Source organism: Cupressus sempervirens, chromosome 6 (genome assembly GCF_028749045.1).
Source record: "Cupressus sempervirens isolate cs-2001-9-10 chromosome 6, ASM2874904v1, whole genome shotgun sequence".
In the NCBI taxonomy this organism is placed as follows: Eukaryota; Viridiplantae; Streptophyta; class Pinopsida; order Cupressales; family Cupressaceae; genus Cupressus; species Cupressus sempervirens.
Window position 1 is genome coordinate 572,259,456 of NC_143123.1, and position 20,060 is coordinate 572,279,515.

Here is a 20,060-nt window from a genome sequence, read left to right on the forward strand (position 1 = left end):
ATTTCTTAGGAGGCTGAGAACTAGTGTTCCCCTCTATTTTTGTATGTTAGTTCTACCTAGTTGGGCAGGTATGAGTGTTTCCCTATTTTTTAGATCAAGGGTTTGGGGTTTTGCATCGTTATCCTAGCAATTTTTTCATATGGTGTCTAAACTCAATTACTTTTTGATTTTTGGAGTTTTTGTACCCAAAGGCCAAATGGGTTTTTAATTTCGAAGTTTTCCAAATTTTGGGGTTTTTACCTCATTTTTTGTGCCACCCTATTTTCTCTAGTTTTCTTTGCACATTATTGGTCATGGATGTGGATCATCCTTTCAATGTCAATCAGACCATTATTTCACTATTTTTTTGCTTTGGGATGTGTGTTGCATCTGTACTCCTGATGTCATGTTCGATTGAGTGATTTTATACTTGTTTTTATGGTTTCTTTTAGACCTTTGTTCTTATTTCATGGACACTAGGATTCATGTATAATCCATGCTCCTAGATTAAGACCAACTGAGTAGGTTCATGATGTTTCATCTTGTTGCATCATTGGGATTCATGTAGAATCCATGCTCCTAGATTGAGGCTGCTTGAGTGAATTCATGATGTATGGTTTTATTGTTCTTTGGAGATTCGTGGAGAATCTATCCTCCTGAGTTGTTTCCAATTGAGTGATATTTTTCATAATGTCCTCATCAAGTCCTTATGTTATGATCTTCATAATGGTGGTGCACCACACACAAGTATGTTCACATACCTTTTTCGGAGGACTTGCGAGTCTCGACCTTCCATGGTACTTTCAAAAGTTATGATCATTGGGTTTGGGTTTTGAATTTGTATGCCCACAAGCACTTGTCGGAGGATGAGAATGGGTAGGGTAGGGTAGCATATGGAGGGTGCTTCTACCTCATAGCCTAGTAATCATGGTGACAAGGAGCTTTAAGTAATTAATAACTAAATAAAATGTGTAAGTGTTAATAAAACTTAAGATAATAAAATGTATGTGTGAGAGCCTTTCCATTGAGGGATGTTGTCTCCACACGATCTAAGCTTGGGCTTGTCAATGCCAAGTGACTCTCCATGATGTCAGCCCCTACTTAGTTGCATATTGAGTCTCTGACTAGGACCCGTACCACTTGGATTGGCTTAGGTTCTTGGTTACAGTCATCATACTATCTGGCATGAGTGTTAGCCATGGATGTTGTGCATTATGTGTGTTTATGGTTGGATCATTATCTCTATCAACATGGTGGTTGTAGGCCTATGGGTGTCATGTGGTTGGGAGGCATAGCTACCCATACCACTGCTAGAGACTAGTGTACAGAGATGATCTTTTGTCCTAGTGTGACCATTGTTGGATGTTTTCACTTGATACTCCAAGTTCCAAAATATGCTTTCTTGTGATTTATGATTTCATTGGAATGCTTGTATATCATGTTTAGATGATGTTATATTTGATGTATTTCCTCATTATGATGATTAGCATGTGATAGGTGATGTTATCTACTTTGTAGGATTATCTTATGCTTTACTTCTAGCATGTTAGATTTCCTTATGCTTATGTTGTAGCATGTTTTATAAGTGATGTCCCTATTATGATAGTATTGATGATCTGATCAATGGCTTGGGATGTTACACGTGAGGGATGGCTAGGATCCATGATGGTCTCATGATGCTATTGAGGGTTGGGAGGAACCACATACTTAGTTTGTCTGTTTTGTTATTGCGATGTTATTTCTATACATTTTGATGTTGTTTCTATACACTATGATGTTTCTTTTTAGTATGTTCTTTTATTGCTATGATTTAGATGGATAGATGTTCCTCATTCTTATTTCATTGCATACTGTTGATTATGCACTTGAGTTATCATTCCTTGATTTATGTGGTTCTGGTACTCCCTGGTGTGGAGGAAATTTATTTCCTATCTTTTTACCTTTATGTTTTTTGGTTTGCTGATTTGGATCCTCACACAAAATTGTACTTTCTCATGTGAGAATGCAATTTTTCACATGGTGTGTTGGGTTCCCTAGCCCAACTTGGTGAATCCTCACATGAAACCCCACACCAGTTTGGGTGTTTTGGTTGTTGGGATAAGCATGTCCTTATGGAAGATGGTGTTTCCACATGTGGATATGTGTATTTTCTTACTTGAAGAAGTACTTCCTCATGCGAGACTGTTAGTTGTTATTATCTTGTGCAAAAAATATAGGCCCCTCTATTATTCTTTTGGGAATGCAACTTATACTTTTGAGTTCCCTTTAGGATGACTTGTGGTTCCATGTTTTGATAGATCGAAGATTTTGTGTTTTGACATCGTCTTTGGTTTTTGTTCTTAAGTTGTGTGTGTTAGTTTAGTAGTGGCATTTGGAGATCTATTGGTTGCCAAGATTGTTGGTTAAGTCTTTCATTATGATATTTGTGATCCCCATATGATGTTTTCATGTGCATTCATACTTGTAAAAAAAAATATCTTGGCTTGAATTGAATCCTTATTCCAAGCATCTTTGGGTAGGGCATTACATATATAGAAGAAGGTGAATCATCGAAACAATGAACTCAAAAGAATAAACCTACTTGCAGTCATTGTGGTAAGATAGGGCATACATCAAACAAGTATTGGAGCAATGGGAAGAAAAATTCAATGGAAAGTGCTACAATTGCAATCGGCATGGTCATAAGGCTAATGAATGTAAAGAGAATCCTAAGTTTGAAGGAAAATGTCACAAATGTAACCAACATGGACACAAGTCATCAAAATGAAAATCAAAGACACTAAATCTAGCAAAATAGATTGTGAAAGCTATATTTGGTTAGGAATACAACACCTAGTGTAGATGTCATTACTGTGGATAATTTGGACACATTGGAATGAATTGTGTAAAGCATCACATGAGAAAAAGGGATACCACCAAAAGATGTTTCATTTATATAGAAGTTGGTCATCTTGCCAAGAACTATATGAATACTAGAAGAATAGAAGATGAAAAGAAGACAAAAGCTGATAACATCAGAAAACAAATAAGACAACAATGGATTCCAAAGTCTACTGAGAATGAAAGTCTGAGCAATAATGTTTAAGTGAGTCAAGAATTGGGTAAAAGGAAGGAAAGGTGGTTTTATAGTCCACGACACTATGCCATAGTTTTTGGGTTTACATATGGTGACAGTGATATGGGACTACCTCATACTCTTTTTGAGAGGCGCTTGGTGCTACAAACAAGGCGTACATACCCTACCCCCCAGTGGAGTTTGAACTTGTGACCTCTCTTTCAAGAGTACAAGTTCTCCACCACTAGGCCAACTCAGGGTGACTCCACCATTTGCACTTGATTTCTCAAAGGAGAACTGGAACTAGGCTACTAAAGAAGACATCTAAATCAATTCCAAATGATAGAAAAAAAGACCCATATTAACATTCAAGATGCAAAGGGATCACCAACTAAGAAGTACCAGTTACTACCGAGTTACCTTCCTTACCAAGTAAAGTTGGGTCAAAGACTCTACCAAGCAAGGTTGGGAGTAACTAAGTCTCATATGGTTATCCAGTCACAAAATTCTCTACTAAATATTCAATGCTAGTAAAGTGGATGACAACTTGTCAATTTGATCTAACATTCATTCCAATAATTTATGGAAAAATTTGATAAAGGGAATAAAATTGAAGTCATTTATCACCGTGAATTTTCGAGAGTTATTTGTGTAGAGTGATCTTCAAGAGCATTCAAGCAATTTGAGTGAATTGTTACCAAAATTTTTTGAATTTTCTCAAACCCTACTAAACGAAGATGGCATCTAGTAGTAGCAAAGAGAAATGAGGTTCAAATATGTTTTTTTGTGGTATAGAATGGAAAGCACAAGATTTCAAGCCAACACCTACCATTGTAGAAACCCTAGATCTAAGTGAAGCATAGTCCCAAATCCCTCCTAAGGTACTATTGATTAATCATATTTGTTCACATTTTAAATGTGCTATTCAAGATATAGGAACAATAGAAATGAACGAATGTTTAAAGGAGTTATGCATTGATCGTGTGTTGAAACATGAGCATCAATATCTCGAGGCAAAAGGTTTAACACATATTCCTCACATGCCATAGGATTTCCAAGTGAAATGGATAAGCTTTATCCTTAGTCATATGCATAATGGTTAGTTGTGGTTGGAGAAACCAATTTTGATCACAAAGAAGATGATCCACAAGATCATCAATCTACTGATGTTGGCAAAATGTAAAATGACTAAAACCCTAAGTTGGGTTGAACTGGAAAAGAAAACCCTAGCTGAGTGGGATAGAAGGAGAATTAAAATAAGTAGTGTAACTTACATGGAATAGAAGTTCAACATTCAAATCATTGCACATAAAATCTAGAGTTCAAGCAAATTGAATAGTTTGTCTTGCAAAGCAATTGATATGGCTTACAAGGTAGTCAAGAATAACTTATCTCTTGACCTTGCTAAGTTACTATTGAATCAGTTCAACAAAAACATGGTGAGCATTAGGACCTCAAAGAACAATCCATGTAAGTTTGGCTCACTTTTGACATGTTTGTTCTTCTATGTTCAGAAATTCTTTCCATCAAAAGGTACTGTTGTTTGGAGGAAAGATGTGTCAGTACTCTATCAGATTAATGAATACATTGTTGAAATGGGAGAAAATTATACTAGTATCATGGATGATTACTTTGATGCATTCAAGGAGAAAATGAATAGTAGATTCTAAATTCCCAAGAAACTAGCATAGGACTATAAAGATGATGTTTTTCATATGGTAGCTAGTGACAAGGTGTACATTCAAGCAGTTAGGCCTAGAATTGCATGGGTAAAACCTCTAGGATATGAGGTCAATATAGATGAAACAAAGGATATAATTGAGACATTAGTAAATGAGCTAGTTTATCCAAAGGCAACCTATTTTGGTACATATGATGTGGCTATGGCCAGAATAGAACTAGAGATTAGGTTCCCTCAAGCGGTTAACAAAGGAAAGAGGAGGATTGTCAAGTTGAAATCAAGTTCCACTCTTATGTTAACCGAGGGAAAAGGTGAAGATGAAGAAGCAAAGGATGAAGAAGAGGAGAAAGAGCCACTAAAGAAAAAGGGTAAGAAAATCATTACCAAACTTGCTAATCCATCCACTATAGTATTTACCAAAAGGGCTTCAAGGAAGAAATTAGACAAGGAAGGAGGAGACATAATATTCAGAAAACCTCCACCCACCTTCCAAGATAGATTGAAAGATTTGGAGTCAAGGGCCAGCATAACCAATTTCAAAGCACTAAAATATGAAACTAGGACTGAAGAAGAGAAAAAGAAGATTGAAGACTTGGTGATAGACAAAATGGATAAGTGGAAATACTCACCTGATCACCTTGCAATTCAGATCCTAAGTGTTTTGATGGATAAGATTAAGCCAAGATTGGAATTTGTTACACAAACTGCTAAAGATATATATGAGAAAGCCCTAAGGAAACTTTTGTCAAATTTGAATGACAAGGAAGTGAAAGAATCTTTGAAGAAAAATGAAGAGAAATTAACTTTATGATTCAATATTTGTCTTATTTTTTTGAATGAAATAGAGCATGTTGTGAAAAATGCCAAAATACATGGAAGAATATCTATCTTCTTCACAAACTGAGCGATTTTATTGTAAGTGGTAAGGATGATGAAGAAGTTACTCATTTTGATAATATTGATGATGAAGAGGAACATGAGCAAGAGGCTACCAAGGAAGACACATAAGATGTTGAGGAAACTGACCCAATTAAGATTGTTGTAGGGGTTATAGCCTCACTTCCTCATTCCCTAAGAAAAACATTGATCACAGTAAGCATGGAGACAACCTCAGTAGGATTGATTGTGACTAGTACTACAAGCACAAGCATCTAATCAATCTTTGCACCAGTCCAACTCAGTACTCCACTGATAATAGTGTCTAGCACTTCATCTACCAAGCTACAAGTTCTACCATCTACATCAATTTTGGCTACAATAGGTATTCTTACCACTAGTACATCAATGAGTGTAGTATCCATTTTTGTAATGAGTCGTACAATTTCTACAATAGTTTTCATTCCTTGTACACAAGAAATAAGTACAAGGATAGTTGAGACCAAGCCTCAACCAAGCACAAAATTTTTGGGTAAAGGTAAAGAAAATGAGGATGATGTAGATCTTGATGAGGAAATTGTGAATCCCAATTGGGATATTTCCAAACTGAATCCTAATCAGATGCATATGTTTGGAGAATTACTCCAAAAGAAAGACAAGAATCAAAGGCTTGGAGAAGAAGGGATAATAAATTCAAAAGCATAAAGGATGCCAAGAATAGTTTGGTAGAGGCTTTAGGTATAGAGGTTGATACTTCTCAACCAATTTTTGTATCATTTGGCAAAGGCAATCTAGAAATACATTGAAGATTTGGATGGACAAGATAAATTGTTGTAGAAAGTAGAGAAAAAGTTTGATAATAAAGTGTTAGAGCTCAATTCTCAACAAATTTCCATTTACCAAGTAGAGTTATCTACTATTTTGGGATCTCTAGAAACCTCAACACAACTGTATCTTTACTTTTTGGTAAATTATGTGATATTCCAAATTTTACAAAAGAAATAAAAGACAAATTTTCTAATATTGATGAAGATCTTAAGGCGAGTGCATAGTAGTTTCATCTTCAACCAAGTTCAAGCTCTGCCTATTTCAAAAATATTAGAATTTTGACAAATATGTAGGAAAAATTGCTTAGAGAAGAAGCTAGAATCAAATCAAATTTGATAGATATCCAGAACATAATTCTCCCTTAGATGGATGCACTAAAAAAGCATATTTCACATTAAAAAATGCTCATCCATGATAATAACTTCTCCATTGCAAACCACATGATTGAATTGTCAGCAGAAGTGTAGATTGCATTGCACACATGCAAGGACAAGTCTTTGGGGATTTCCCTTAAGGTACATTCAAACTTATTGTCTCCTTTTGGAATTAGTTTGTAAATATGTAGTGTAAATATTTGGCATTAATGTCAAAAAGGGGGACAAGATGTAAAAAAAGTTGTAAAGAAAATGGGGGAGAAAGATGTAAGAAGATAGGGGGAGAAGATTGAATAAGGAAAAGATTGTAAAGGAGAGAAGATGTATTTTGATGTACATATCAGATGTATAGAATACTATATATTATATGGAGGAGAATTACCATGTATAGAAATATATCTCTTACAAAACAAAACTTTGAAAAATCTCAAAAATAGTATACTTTACCGAGTTGAAATCACAAGGTGATGGATAAAAGTATTTAGGAACTTTTTGAATTCAGTTTTGATTGATAAGTGTTTTTGTCACTAATACCAAAGGGGGGAGATTATTGACATTCTAGTCATGTTTTTTATTAGTAACATACACTTATTTAGATTGTAAGCTTATACCAAGCATATTGTACAGTTAATAGTGTTAACCAAGCATTTCAGTTGTTACTGAGTTCTATAGTTGCTATCGAGTCCTTTGGAAAGATTTGAGTTTGCACTGAGCAATTACCATAGAGTTGATGATCAGTAGTGTAAACTGAGCATCTCAATGTACGATGAGTTTACTAGTGCAAACCAAGTTGTGTAGTGCTTACCAATTTTGCAGTTGATGTGATGTGAGGCTAGTGTTAACCAAGCTAATCAGTGTTAACCAAGTGATTTAGTTTATACTAAGCTCATAGCTGAAGCATTGGCCAAGCCATGTAGTGTGAATCAATTGATTTAGTTCATATGTTGAGTTTCACAATATTCACCGAGTCACTAGTGCAGACTGAGTTCAAGACTACTTGGAAGTGATAAGTATGGATTGAGATTCTATGTCTACCGAGTGCATGATGATGCCAAGCATTGATAGTAGATATCAAGTATTAGAACCTCACCGAGTAAGTATTCAAGACTCAAGTTTCTACATTTTGGCTAACTTTGTAATATTTGTGAAAACTTGTATTGCGGCTGACTTTGTAATTGTGTAATTGGATTGATATATATGTAATGTATTGTATCACATCCAAATCATTAAATGGAAGGAATTTAATTATCATAAAAGAGAAAAACATCAAATTGCAAAGGCTACAATAGAGCAACAAAGATATACCTATCACAACAAGGTGATTTGTACACTAAGAGGAATCTCACTCAACAAACAAAGTTGCAAATCAAAGATCATCTACTACTTCATCCTAATAGGTAGATTAATCAAATCCTTTAACATGTTAGACATAAAAGTCTTATCTAAATCTCTTTACTAAGTGCATACTTCATTGTATGTTTATAAATACTTTTGCAGGGTGGACCTAGCAGTCCTTATTTCTCCTAATAGGTCAAATCATTAGAAGTGATCAATATAAGCCTTAACAGACAAAATTTAAATTGCAATATTAAAGCTTGTGGGTGTCATCCCCACCTCATTTTTACTTTCTATTTGGAAGGTTTTTGGGTTACCAAATCTTGTGTTAAAGTGTTGTGTATGCTTTCATTCACATAAAGGATTAATTGTTAATTGGGATAAAAGTTTTTTAAGTTACTAATTCACCCCTCCCCTCTCAGTAACTTAGCCTATATTAATATTTCCAACACACTTGCCCAAGTGATGCCAAAATTGAATAAGAAATAAATCTTCAAAACCATGAAAGACTAAAATGTTAGATTTGTTCCTAAGAGGAGAGATTTCATCATTTTGACATGTAAAGTAGAAAATGTTGTTGAGAAAAATAAAAAAAATATGGAAGAAAATGCATGGACTAATTTATTATGATGAGAAGAATGATGAGACAAAAAATTATGAGCACAAAAAAGTTCAATTGGACAAAAAAGAAAATATTTACACTAATATAGGAAATATTATTGACACAATTCACAATATGGTAAAACAGAGTGAAGGGAAGACAAAAATAGTAACCACACTTGAGCCCAAGAAATAATGTGGTGAGTGTGGAGACTATTACAAATAAGCCAAAGAAACAAAGTGAAGGTCATATATAGACCAAGTTGATACAAATGCCAACTCATGAGACATTGATGGACCCTAATCCTATGACCATGAAAGTTAAAGACTATTCCAAGATTCATATACGGGACTCCACACAATAGATAAAATTTACACACATTACCTCTACTATCCATCTTGTTACAATTAGTCCAAATTAAGAACTAGGTGAAGTAAATGAAAGTCACATCATGTATTAGAGTCTATTGGCCAACGAAGAGAAAAATACACAAGTGCCTAAACAAAAAAATGATGTTAGTGAAGGAAATGCCATTCAAAATTTAGAGAAAGAGAATAATGAAAAGATCCTAAATGATAGAATACATAATTACACTACAAGTGAGATACTGATTGCCTTTGGATTTTAGATTGAGGGGATTAAGGAGGCTAGACAACCAAGTTCCACTAGAAAACTCCAAACTGATGGGAAAAGGACAATAAAAATGAGTCTATACAAGTAATAGGAGCTCGGGGAAGAAAAGAGAGATGGGGAGCCTAATAAGGCTAAGAAAATTAGAGTGGAGATACAAAGGCTAATTCTAGAGGTACAAGTATGTAAGAACATCAAACTGTGTTGAGATCCAACACACCAAACTTCGAGGAAAAAAGAATGAAGAAAAAGGTGAGGCATTCACCATAGGGCATGAAAGGTAAACCAGTTACACTTGAAGAGGAGATTTTAATTCCTAATTGGGACACAAATATTTCAACTTATGATCATATGAAAATACTCAATGATTTTTTAGCAATTAAGGCTAAGAAATAAGAGATGAGAAGAGAAAATTAACAAAAACATGTATTACATGAAATCAAAGATATATTTCTTGAAACTATTGATGTTGAAGATTTAAATGAATATTCCCCTATCATATTTGATCAATTTGTAAAAATTGGGGACAATTTAAGTGACCCTACTATGGATACAAGGGAAAAATCAATGTAGAGGATAGAAAGGAAATTTGAGAATAAGGCGATGGAGAACATCACAGTAGAAATTGTAGTAAAATGGGTTGAACTTTCTAATCTTGTAAATAATTTTGAAAAGATAGTTCAAAATATAAATACATTGTTTATCAATATATGTCATGTCACATCATTCAAAAAAGAAATAAGAGATAAAATGGACAAGATTGATGTTGATTTGTAGATGAGTGGGAATACACTTACCTTGGATGCAAGTTCAATTTCAATACGTTTTTCAAAGTTAATATTTTTGCAAGGTAAGTAGTATAAGTTGATACAAGAAGAGTATAAAATAAGGGCATATATTACAACAATTCAAGCTTTGTTGACACCTCATTTGGAGGTAATGCAAAGACATTTGGAGACTTCCAAGGATCTAATTTAGAGAAATTATAATATATCTATTGTAGATAATATCGTGGATTTAGCTACCAGATTGGAGATTGCACACCAAGTTCTTGAGACAATCAAGACAAATTGGGATACTAAAATGTCTAGTGTAATGAAATGAAATCACCCTTTTTTTTCCTAAGTTTGGTAAAGTCCCTAGTCCCAAGCTTATTTTTATTGTAGGGAAACCATGATGAAAACAAGGGGGAAATATTGTACAAAAATACAAGGGAGATATTGTGTATACCTAGAAATAGGGCAATGTATATAGTTACTGAGCTAAGGTATGAAGTAAACCTAAAGGAGGAGTTATAGTTTTGAAGTTTTCTTTTATGTATGCATTGTTGATAATGATAAAAAAATTTCCACAAATGCCAAAGGAAAATATTGTTGACTCTAAAGATAATTTTCTATTAGTGCAAAATACTTAGTCATTTACTAGGAAATGTTGGGCAGTCCTCACTATGTCAAGATACAAAGTAAAAAAATGAATAAGTTCAATATGTGTTGATGCAGTTATAGTTTCCAAGTGCACACATGAGTTATCGAGAAATCCATAGTCATTGAGAATTTCAGTGGTTACCGAGTGATTTAGGAGGCAACACATGTTGAGCATTTCAAAATGTAGATTTATTTTTGGCCGAATCAAATTCATGTCGAGGGATAACATGAGGAGAAATCATATCCGAGCACTAGTTGTTATTTGTGTCGAGTAACACATTTTTTGTATTTGAGTTCAGAATGGCACAAACTAATATGTGAACCATTTTTTCTAAGCTAGAAATGTGTTTCCAAGTTTGAGGTGCAAACCAAGGAGGTAATTATGCATGTAATTGTGGATCATTAATCCTTATGTTATGTGATCAACAAATCATAAAAATAGAATATATAAGAGGCAAAAAGAATGAATCCTAGTCTTTGATCGAGATCTAGAGAAGTTTCTTTAGATGGCTATAAAAAATGGTTTATGACATAATTTTGTTTTGTTTAATTTTTTAGTGAGAGGATTGTGCAATTGAAGTGAGTCAAAGGGTGAATGACTAAGGAGACTAAGCTGTGAAGAAAGGAGATATTTCATATCTATCATAGTGAGGTGATTACATATTAGAAAGAGAAGATATATCATCAACAATCAAGTGAAAGCCAAAGAATCACGATATTGATTACATTGTAACTACTATATCAGGTGAATCTCTCAACAAAGTGGTCCTAATAGACCTATCACAAATCTCCTAAAAAAGTTCTCACTTTATCATGATGTATAAATCCTTTGATTAAGATAGACTTAACTTTATTCTAATCTTTTAAAAGATCAAACACCTTATAATGTAGATCATCAAAAGTAATCAAAATTGTAGTCTTAATAGGCATACTTTATTGCTGAAATAGTGAATATTTTGTGGGTGTCATCCCCACCATAGTTTTACCTTGTTCTTAAAGGGTTTCTCCATTTCCACATCTTATGTTATATGTTGATCTATTGTTTATGTTTGTTATTAATGCTATTATATGTTGGAACTAATATTGCATGTTTTTCTATAATGATGCATGGTTAAAGTTAAGGTTGAGATATGTGGTGAACTAAGTTTGAATGTGATTCATGTTTGAAGTGGTAAAATTTTGGCAGATATTGATTCACCAAGAATAATGATTACTTTAGAATGTACTAGCATCTCACTTTCCCATTAGATTTCCAAAATGATAAACTTTTGTGTAAAGGTGACATTTCGTACTATAAAAGAGACAATATTCAAGGTAGAGGATATAAACTTGATATCAAAGGCAATATTCTTTCTCTCAAAAGAGATGACTATATGTTTCTTGAGATTACATGTATGAAATATATAACAAAGAAGCTCAAAAGCATGTTAAGATTAGTGAGGCATGGGCCCCATGATATGTGTCATTTTTGTGTGTGTAATTTGAATCATGCAAAATTTTATAGAAAACTACTATGATCAATTGATTTCAATATCAAAGATATAGAATTAATTAAGCAAATCATGAGCATTCCATGGACCTCTAGTTCTAAAGACTTGAGTTATTCTCTTAGATACAATTATCATCCTCAATTGATGTTGGTAAACAAATTTTTCATTTGAAAATGATGTAACTAGGCCCAAAAAAGTTTATGTGGTAAATTATTCCTAGTAGTAGTATAGACCCTTGATAAGAAACCTTTCTCTACACTAAGACGGGAAACTCCCTCATATGATATAAATTTTGAGTTTTAAAAGGTTTAAAGGGAAAAACAAGTATCAAGATTTGCATCACTTCATTCTTCATTCTTTTCTCAAAGAATATGCAAACTTCTAAAAAGAACTCATGTTGATAAATATTTAAACTCTATCATGGATACCGATGAACTATACATGTAGGTATCAAGTGAAGAAACTCCAACTTTCTATATCATCAATACAATTTTAGGATACCAAGAAAAAGAACTTAATTACATAGAATGGATTATTAATTGACTATTTTCCTTTACCAAAAGAGAGAGCATAAAATACTATATTCTCATATGATGAAAATAACTCATAAGATTTTCAAAAACCAAAGGCATTGAAAATACTTTCAAATTAACTTTTTCTTCAATACATGAAGTAATACTACTTCAATTCTAAAATTGTTCTCGCTATTCTCCAAGTTTCAAAAAGTCTCATTAAAAGGAAAAAATGATCCCTTATATAGACCTGAGGTTAAGAATGACTCCTCTGTGGTTAATAACTACCTACCAATTATGTGTTTTGGGATAGGTTGATTAACCTTTCAAAAAATAACTAAATGTGACTTGAAACTTGGACCTCCGAACTGTCAAGAATGAGGTTGAATAGTCAATCCTTACTATGTTATTTTAATCTATGGATCATTTGTCCTAATTATATCCTTTGTTAATGAACAAAAAATTATCTTTCCATGAAAATATCAAGAACATAAGGAATATAAATGTCAATCAAATATTGGCTTTATGTTCACCATGTCTCCAATTTGTATCTATATCTGCCAAATGTGGTTTCCTTCCAAATGATAACATTTATTGAGAGGCTAGTCCATACATAGAAATATGCACCAATACCATTAAACTCTAATATTTCCATTTTTCACCATCAAATTATTCTCTTGTGTCTTGTATATACTCAAGGAATCTACAATTGTAGTGTATGTATTCAAGGATTCAAAATTTTTGAGATAATCATCTCACCAAAGTCCATAAGAGTAGTAATATTACATGTTCAAAAATAGATCTATGAATACCAAGAAAATATGTGTGCATGAAAATCACCAAATTCTAAATGACATAATGATATTTGGAATGTATTAAGGGTAGCTAGCAATGGCATGGAGGGAGTATCTATCCATGATTTTCCCCCAACATCTAATTATGCTTCTCATTTTAAGGTGTTGCAAGTTTGAGAAGGTGGTAATTTGGTTCTTATTCATGTCATATCCCTTGCTTGATCTTCTCAATGCATTCAAAAAAATTAATTGTAGCTTTCATTAATTGATGAACCTCTAAGTAATTCCATGGAATCAAATATCATGTCCTTCCTAGAGTTTGCACCTTGCATTCATGATTGGGCATTTAGTCAAATAGTTCATGAGATGCCTCACTATGAATTTTCATGCCTTATAAGCATGAAGTGACTTTCTCAATATCCATATTCTTGTTTGAGTATTTCTTGGCATGGTTATGAAACAACACCTCTTTTGTGGCATTCTATCAAACATTTGAAGAGTGTCACCAATACAACATGATCTAGATGCCAAAACCCAATGCAAGTGTATTTAAAGTGTATTGACACCACTAGAATTCTAGATATAATCATGGAATTATATCTCCATTATTGATCATTGCATTCTTACTATATGCATAATATTTTATAATAATTCATGGCTTCCTCAATATCACCCTAGTGACTTCTATAAATTTGATTACATATAAGGCCATGATTGGTGAGACGCTTGGATCAATTGCTTAGCATGATGTATGCACAAAGGTGATGTAACACCCCAGCTTTGCTATCATTTTATACTCCATTGGTAAAGTTCTATATGAATCTCATATAGATGTGTTATCCCTTATTTGATATTTGAAATGCAATACTTTGATTTTCTGAGTAATTGATTATGTCAAGTTATAACAATTTCCTACTGGTAGTGATGATGATTTAATTTCTCATAGTTAGTTAATGAAATTACATTTATGTTGATGTCATATGTTGTGTATTAGAAATATGTTTATTAATATGTGCTCACAGTGATGAGATATTCATGTTATAATACGATGTTATTTATATTTAGGATTTACTATTATACTTACCACATACTTGTATGTGTATTATGTGTGTGTCTATTTTATATTTATGTTTGACATGTCTGATATGGTTGAGGGAGGGAATCATAGTCACCTTCTAGTTAGGATCTACACAATGTACAACTCCCACCATGGAATGTTTATCTTATATATATATATATATATATATATATATATATATATATATATATATATATATATATATATATATATATATATATATATATATGCACATGTACATGCTTGTCTTTTATACAGGTTTGTAGGTATTGGGCATCAACTTTGCTTAATTACCAAGATGAGTGTGCCCTATCACAATAACTCTATGGCCTAGTTACTTGTCCTAAGGAGGACATGTATCTAAATTTCCATCCTTTTTAAACCCATGAGTTTATCTTTGCATGTGTTGTTTGATTTTAAGTTTTGGTCAATTTTGGTAATGTTGCTTTTATGTGGATTTGGCAATGTGATTTATTTTGTAAATAATTTAATTATAATATTTGATTTAATCATATAATATTGAGAATTATTAAATATTATTTGATTGAAAAAAGGAAATATTAAAATATGGGAATACTTAATTAAATGTGTTCTTCACTTTAAAAGATTTAATTGAAAAGTCTACTTTAAGAAGTTGCATTAAAAAAAAAATTAGAATATTAAAAGATTAAATATTTTTAATTTTTAATTATTTTTTATAGCTAAACAATTGAAGCCTTGCATTATATTAGATGAATAAATAAGAAATTACAGAGTATTCTGTTCAAATAGGCACTGGTAGGAAAGAACAGGGAAATAAAACGTCTAGTCTTTCCCAGGATCGAAGTCCTATATATAGATTTCAGGTTAATACATAATTAGAAGATATAATTTATTACAAAGAAACTTCCTTTGAAAAGGGCACAAAGTGCAAGAGAGAGGCAATGTTCAAAAAATTATGCATCAATGATCCTGTCACAAAGTAGTGAACTACCAACCATTTGCATGACGAAATACAACTATCTTCCAATAGGGGATAAGTAACCAAAATCAAAGTGATAAGAGAAAATATGGGAGGAGTAAAATGTCCAATCAGCATACTGGATGCTCTTTATAGAAAATCTCTTAAGAAGTGATTTCATTTCATTCCTAGTCTGATTATACCACACCTCAAAACTCCATATTCAAAGTTTAATCAAATTATTATTATTGGTTAGAATACATAAATTCAACCTATCTAATGTTAGACATTTATCAAAAGTATACTAAACATAAATAATAAGTCCTTAAACTGTATTGATGGAATTTATTAGAAGATATTATTATTATACATAAAATGTATCCTTATCTTGAATCTCATCCTACAACCTTTTTAGTTAACAATTTGAACTAAGAGTAGATTAGATATTTGGGGTTCCCACCTAGCTCAACTATAAAAAAAAAAATCATGACTATATTAACTAAATTCAATAATTTAAGATATTCATTGATCCATTTGATTATCATCATATGATTATGAATGTGAGAGGAGTAGTCCTAAACAACCAAAAGAACCAATTGCCAACTTGAAATCATTCATATTGCATGTTTAAGGTTATAAAATAAACTGTAATAGGGGGAAAAATTGACAAGTTTCTTTTCTTAATGTATAATGAAGTGCAAACTAAAACTAGTAAGATGAAGGGAAATGAGTACAACATAGATCTTTAGGATGCATTCAAAACTAGGCGTACAGACCGAAGGTTTTTTAAATTCCCCACAAATAAAAATTGGCTTAATACTTTAACTAAGCCTCCTTCATTAATTATTTCTAGGAAAATAAAACCAAATAAAATATTGCTCATCAGTAGTAGCTAAAAACCAATAGCATATGTTCATTAATAAGTATTATCTACAATAACAAAGATCTAGCTCAATCCCAAAAGGCCAAAGAGAAGAGACCAAAATAGTAATAGTAGAGGCTTCCATCCAAGCCTAGGTAAATCAACAACTAAACTAATCATAAAATTCATATAAGATTTTGGCTTTACATTTATAGAACCTAACTACATGAGAAGCTATATCCAGATAAGGAAATAAAGGAAACACCAAAAGGGCCACTCCTAGGACCAAAGTTGATATTATGGAGTGATGCTAATAAAATTAAAACTAAGCCTGGAAAAGACTGACATATACAGAGTGACCCAAAAAACCTAAACCACCAAAAAGCATATTTATCACCAAGCCTCCACTTCCTCCTCCTTCTAGTAAACCATCACAATGTCTTTGGCTTTGTCCATATCATCTGCTCTTGAACCCAATGGAAACACATATTCCATGAGCTCTCTGTTAGACTTAATCAAATTGGGCAATGTGAATTCCAACCTACCCAAATCCTCAAAGTTGATGTCTAGCTTGACATAGGCTTCAAACACTTGTAAAAAGTTAATCGGCTAATCCTTATTTAGGTCTTCACGAAATCCTATCCATCTTAGAAAGAAATTAATACTGGCCTCCCTTTTTGGCCATGCATTGAAGAATTTTATATTATCCCTTATAGCATTGATGGCCTCCTGGCAACATTGACAAGCTCAAGCTCCTCCAATTCATATGGAATATGGACCTCAGGGAGAGGAATGCACAGCTTCTCATCCATGCTCAAAACTACATTTTCTAGACCCACTAGCCAAGTGAGATCAAAGGTGTTATAGAATAACCTAACTATTTCCCCTTTCTCAACATTAGCTCTAGTCAAGCATCATATAAACATGAGCCTATGATGGAGCTATTAGTTCACTAGTTATAATCATAATTAAATTCTTTCTCCCCAATAGCCCAGGTGATAGAAAACTTAGTAATATCATCTATTGAATTTAGTATCATATTCCACCTCTCCTATTTTATAGACCCTCTAAATGCCATAGTCCTCACTTCCAAAGCATGAAAGAGGGAAATTGAAGACTGCATATTAACAAAGTACCTATAGGTATTCCAAAGGAAGATTAGTGAAATTTGTTTGGAAGTTGAGCTTTAAATAATAGATGGTAGAGCTCAAGGTATAAGTAGTGATTATTACCAGGCTTACATTCTTAAAGAGATTAATTAAAAGACACAATATGGTTAGACCTAATCTTAAATGATTGTTTTCCTTGACAACTCATGATTATTAAAAGAGCTTCTCCTTATAGAAGTAATTTTAATAATTTCTTCTTTTAATGATGTGAGAGTGATTATCTAATCTTCCTAAAGTCTAAGCCTAGCTTTTCTAAAATTGCTAAAAGTATTTAGTTTTTTTATTTGAAGTTGCTATGTGTATAAAGTCTTCTCCCTCCACTCCTTGATTAGCTAACTTATCAGCTTCTATATTACCTTCATGATAAAAATGTTGAATTCTAATCTCCTCAAATCGATCTATTAGACTAAGGACACTTTCAAGTTTCACATTTAACACCTAGTTTGGTGTTTGGCTCTTTCTAACTACATTCAAAATAATTTTTGAATCTCCTTTAATGATTAGTTTTGTAATCTTCATTTTTATACTTAAGCTTAAACCTTCTTTTAATGCTTCTAGTTTTTCTATATTATTAGTTACAATGCCCAATGGTTTCACTCTTTTTAATAGTCATTCTCTGTTATCTAATTTCACTATACATACCAATCCTACTTTCCCTAGATTCTCTCTAGATGTTCCATCAAAAATGAATTTCTTCCACCCTATCAGGGTGCTACCCATTTGAATTTTTCTGGTATAATATCCTTTTTTGGATAAACTAAGGGAGAGTTTATCAGATGATGCCAATTTTTCCTCTTAATCTCATCCCATTCTGAGAATGCCCCTTCAATTTTAAATGTATTCCTAAGAAGGAAATTCATAACTTCCATGATGGTTGCCTCAAATTTATTGAGAAATTATGTCTTGCCAAATTCTACATTTTGAAATATTCATTTATTTCTTTGCTTCCATATTTCCCACATAATGATTGTTGGTGAAATATTCCAAAATTTATCATTAAAACTAGCCTTATTCTTAATAGGCCATCCCTTGACAAGGCCCTAAAATTTTAGTGAAACTATCAGTTGTTAGTATCCTATTTTGGATTGTTGCCTAGAGGAAGATACATGCCTTAGGTAGACAATCTGTATCCCAACATAAATCTAGGGGGATATCAATATTTTCTCACCTTTGTGAATTAATGATCAGGTTGTATCCTAGCTTGTATAACCCATCTTTAGATGCTTCTCATATGAGTTTATCTTTTCAATTATTATGGTTGACCGATCTTTCCTTGAGGATGTTTTCAAGGATATTTTTATCAATAATCAATATATTTACATTATCCAATGATTTTTGTGCCTATGTCTCAGTCCTATCAATCCTTACCAAGTTTTCTGCATCTAAAACCTTGAGGCCCCATATATTGATTAACTTGTTAATTTGGTTTCTAGATATTCTTGAATTAATGATCGGAGGCTGACCATCCCATGAATCTTCCTAGAAAAGTGCTCCATCTCCTCTACCTAAATCCTGGAAGTAAGATATTTACTGACTAGAGGCCTACATTTCAACTTAAAATTCTAATTTTCTAAACCTACAGGTGGATTTCTAATTCTAAAAAGAGAAGAAGGGTCCAATGGATTTAAATATTTGTTATATAGTATTTTTTCCCATTTCTTGTCTTTTTCCTTGTACATCCGCCATACGATTTTTGCTCCTAATGCCTTATTTCACCAGCTAAGATTTTTTATGCCCAAACCACTTTGATTATTTGGTTGTCATATTTTATCCCATTTTATTAGTGCTTGTTTATTTTTTTCTTTTGTTCCACTCCAAAAAATAATTCTATGTTTCCCTTCCATCTTTTTAGTAACTGAATTAGGCAATGAAAGGGGATAAGTGGGGATAGTTGTAAGAATTGATTTGATTTTAGTTGTTCTCCCTGCTTTAGTCAATGATTTTCCTTTCCAAGTCTCTATTTGTTTCTCAACTAGGATGTTGTCCCACCCTTTTTTGTTCCTAACTCCTTTTTCTAGGTATATCCCTAAATACTTACATGGAAACTTACTTTTTTTTATATCCCATTTGATTACAAATATATTCTTCCATATCACTTGAAGTGTTTAAAACAAATTTTTTTGATTTTTCTGTATTGCCTTTTGCCCCAATGTTACTATATAATCCAATATAATTTATTTAAAAGCTTTGGTTTCTTCCTTAGTACTAATTCCTAGAAGAATGGTATCATCAGCAAATTGTTGATGAGTAGTATTAGGTACAATTTTTGTTCTAGTTATACCTGCAATTAAGCCTTCTCCTTGTACTCTTTGGATTGTTCTACCAAATGCTTTTGCCATTATTATGAATAGAAAAGGTGATTAGGGATTTCCTTGTCAGATATCCCTTGAAATCTTAAAGAATCCTTTAGGGTTATCATTTATTAACAATGA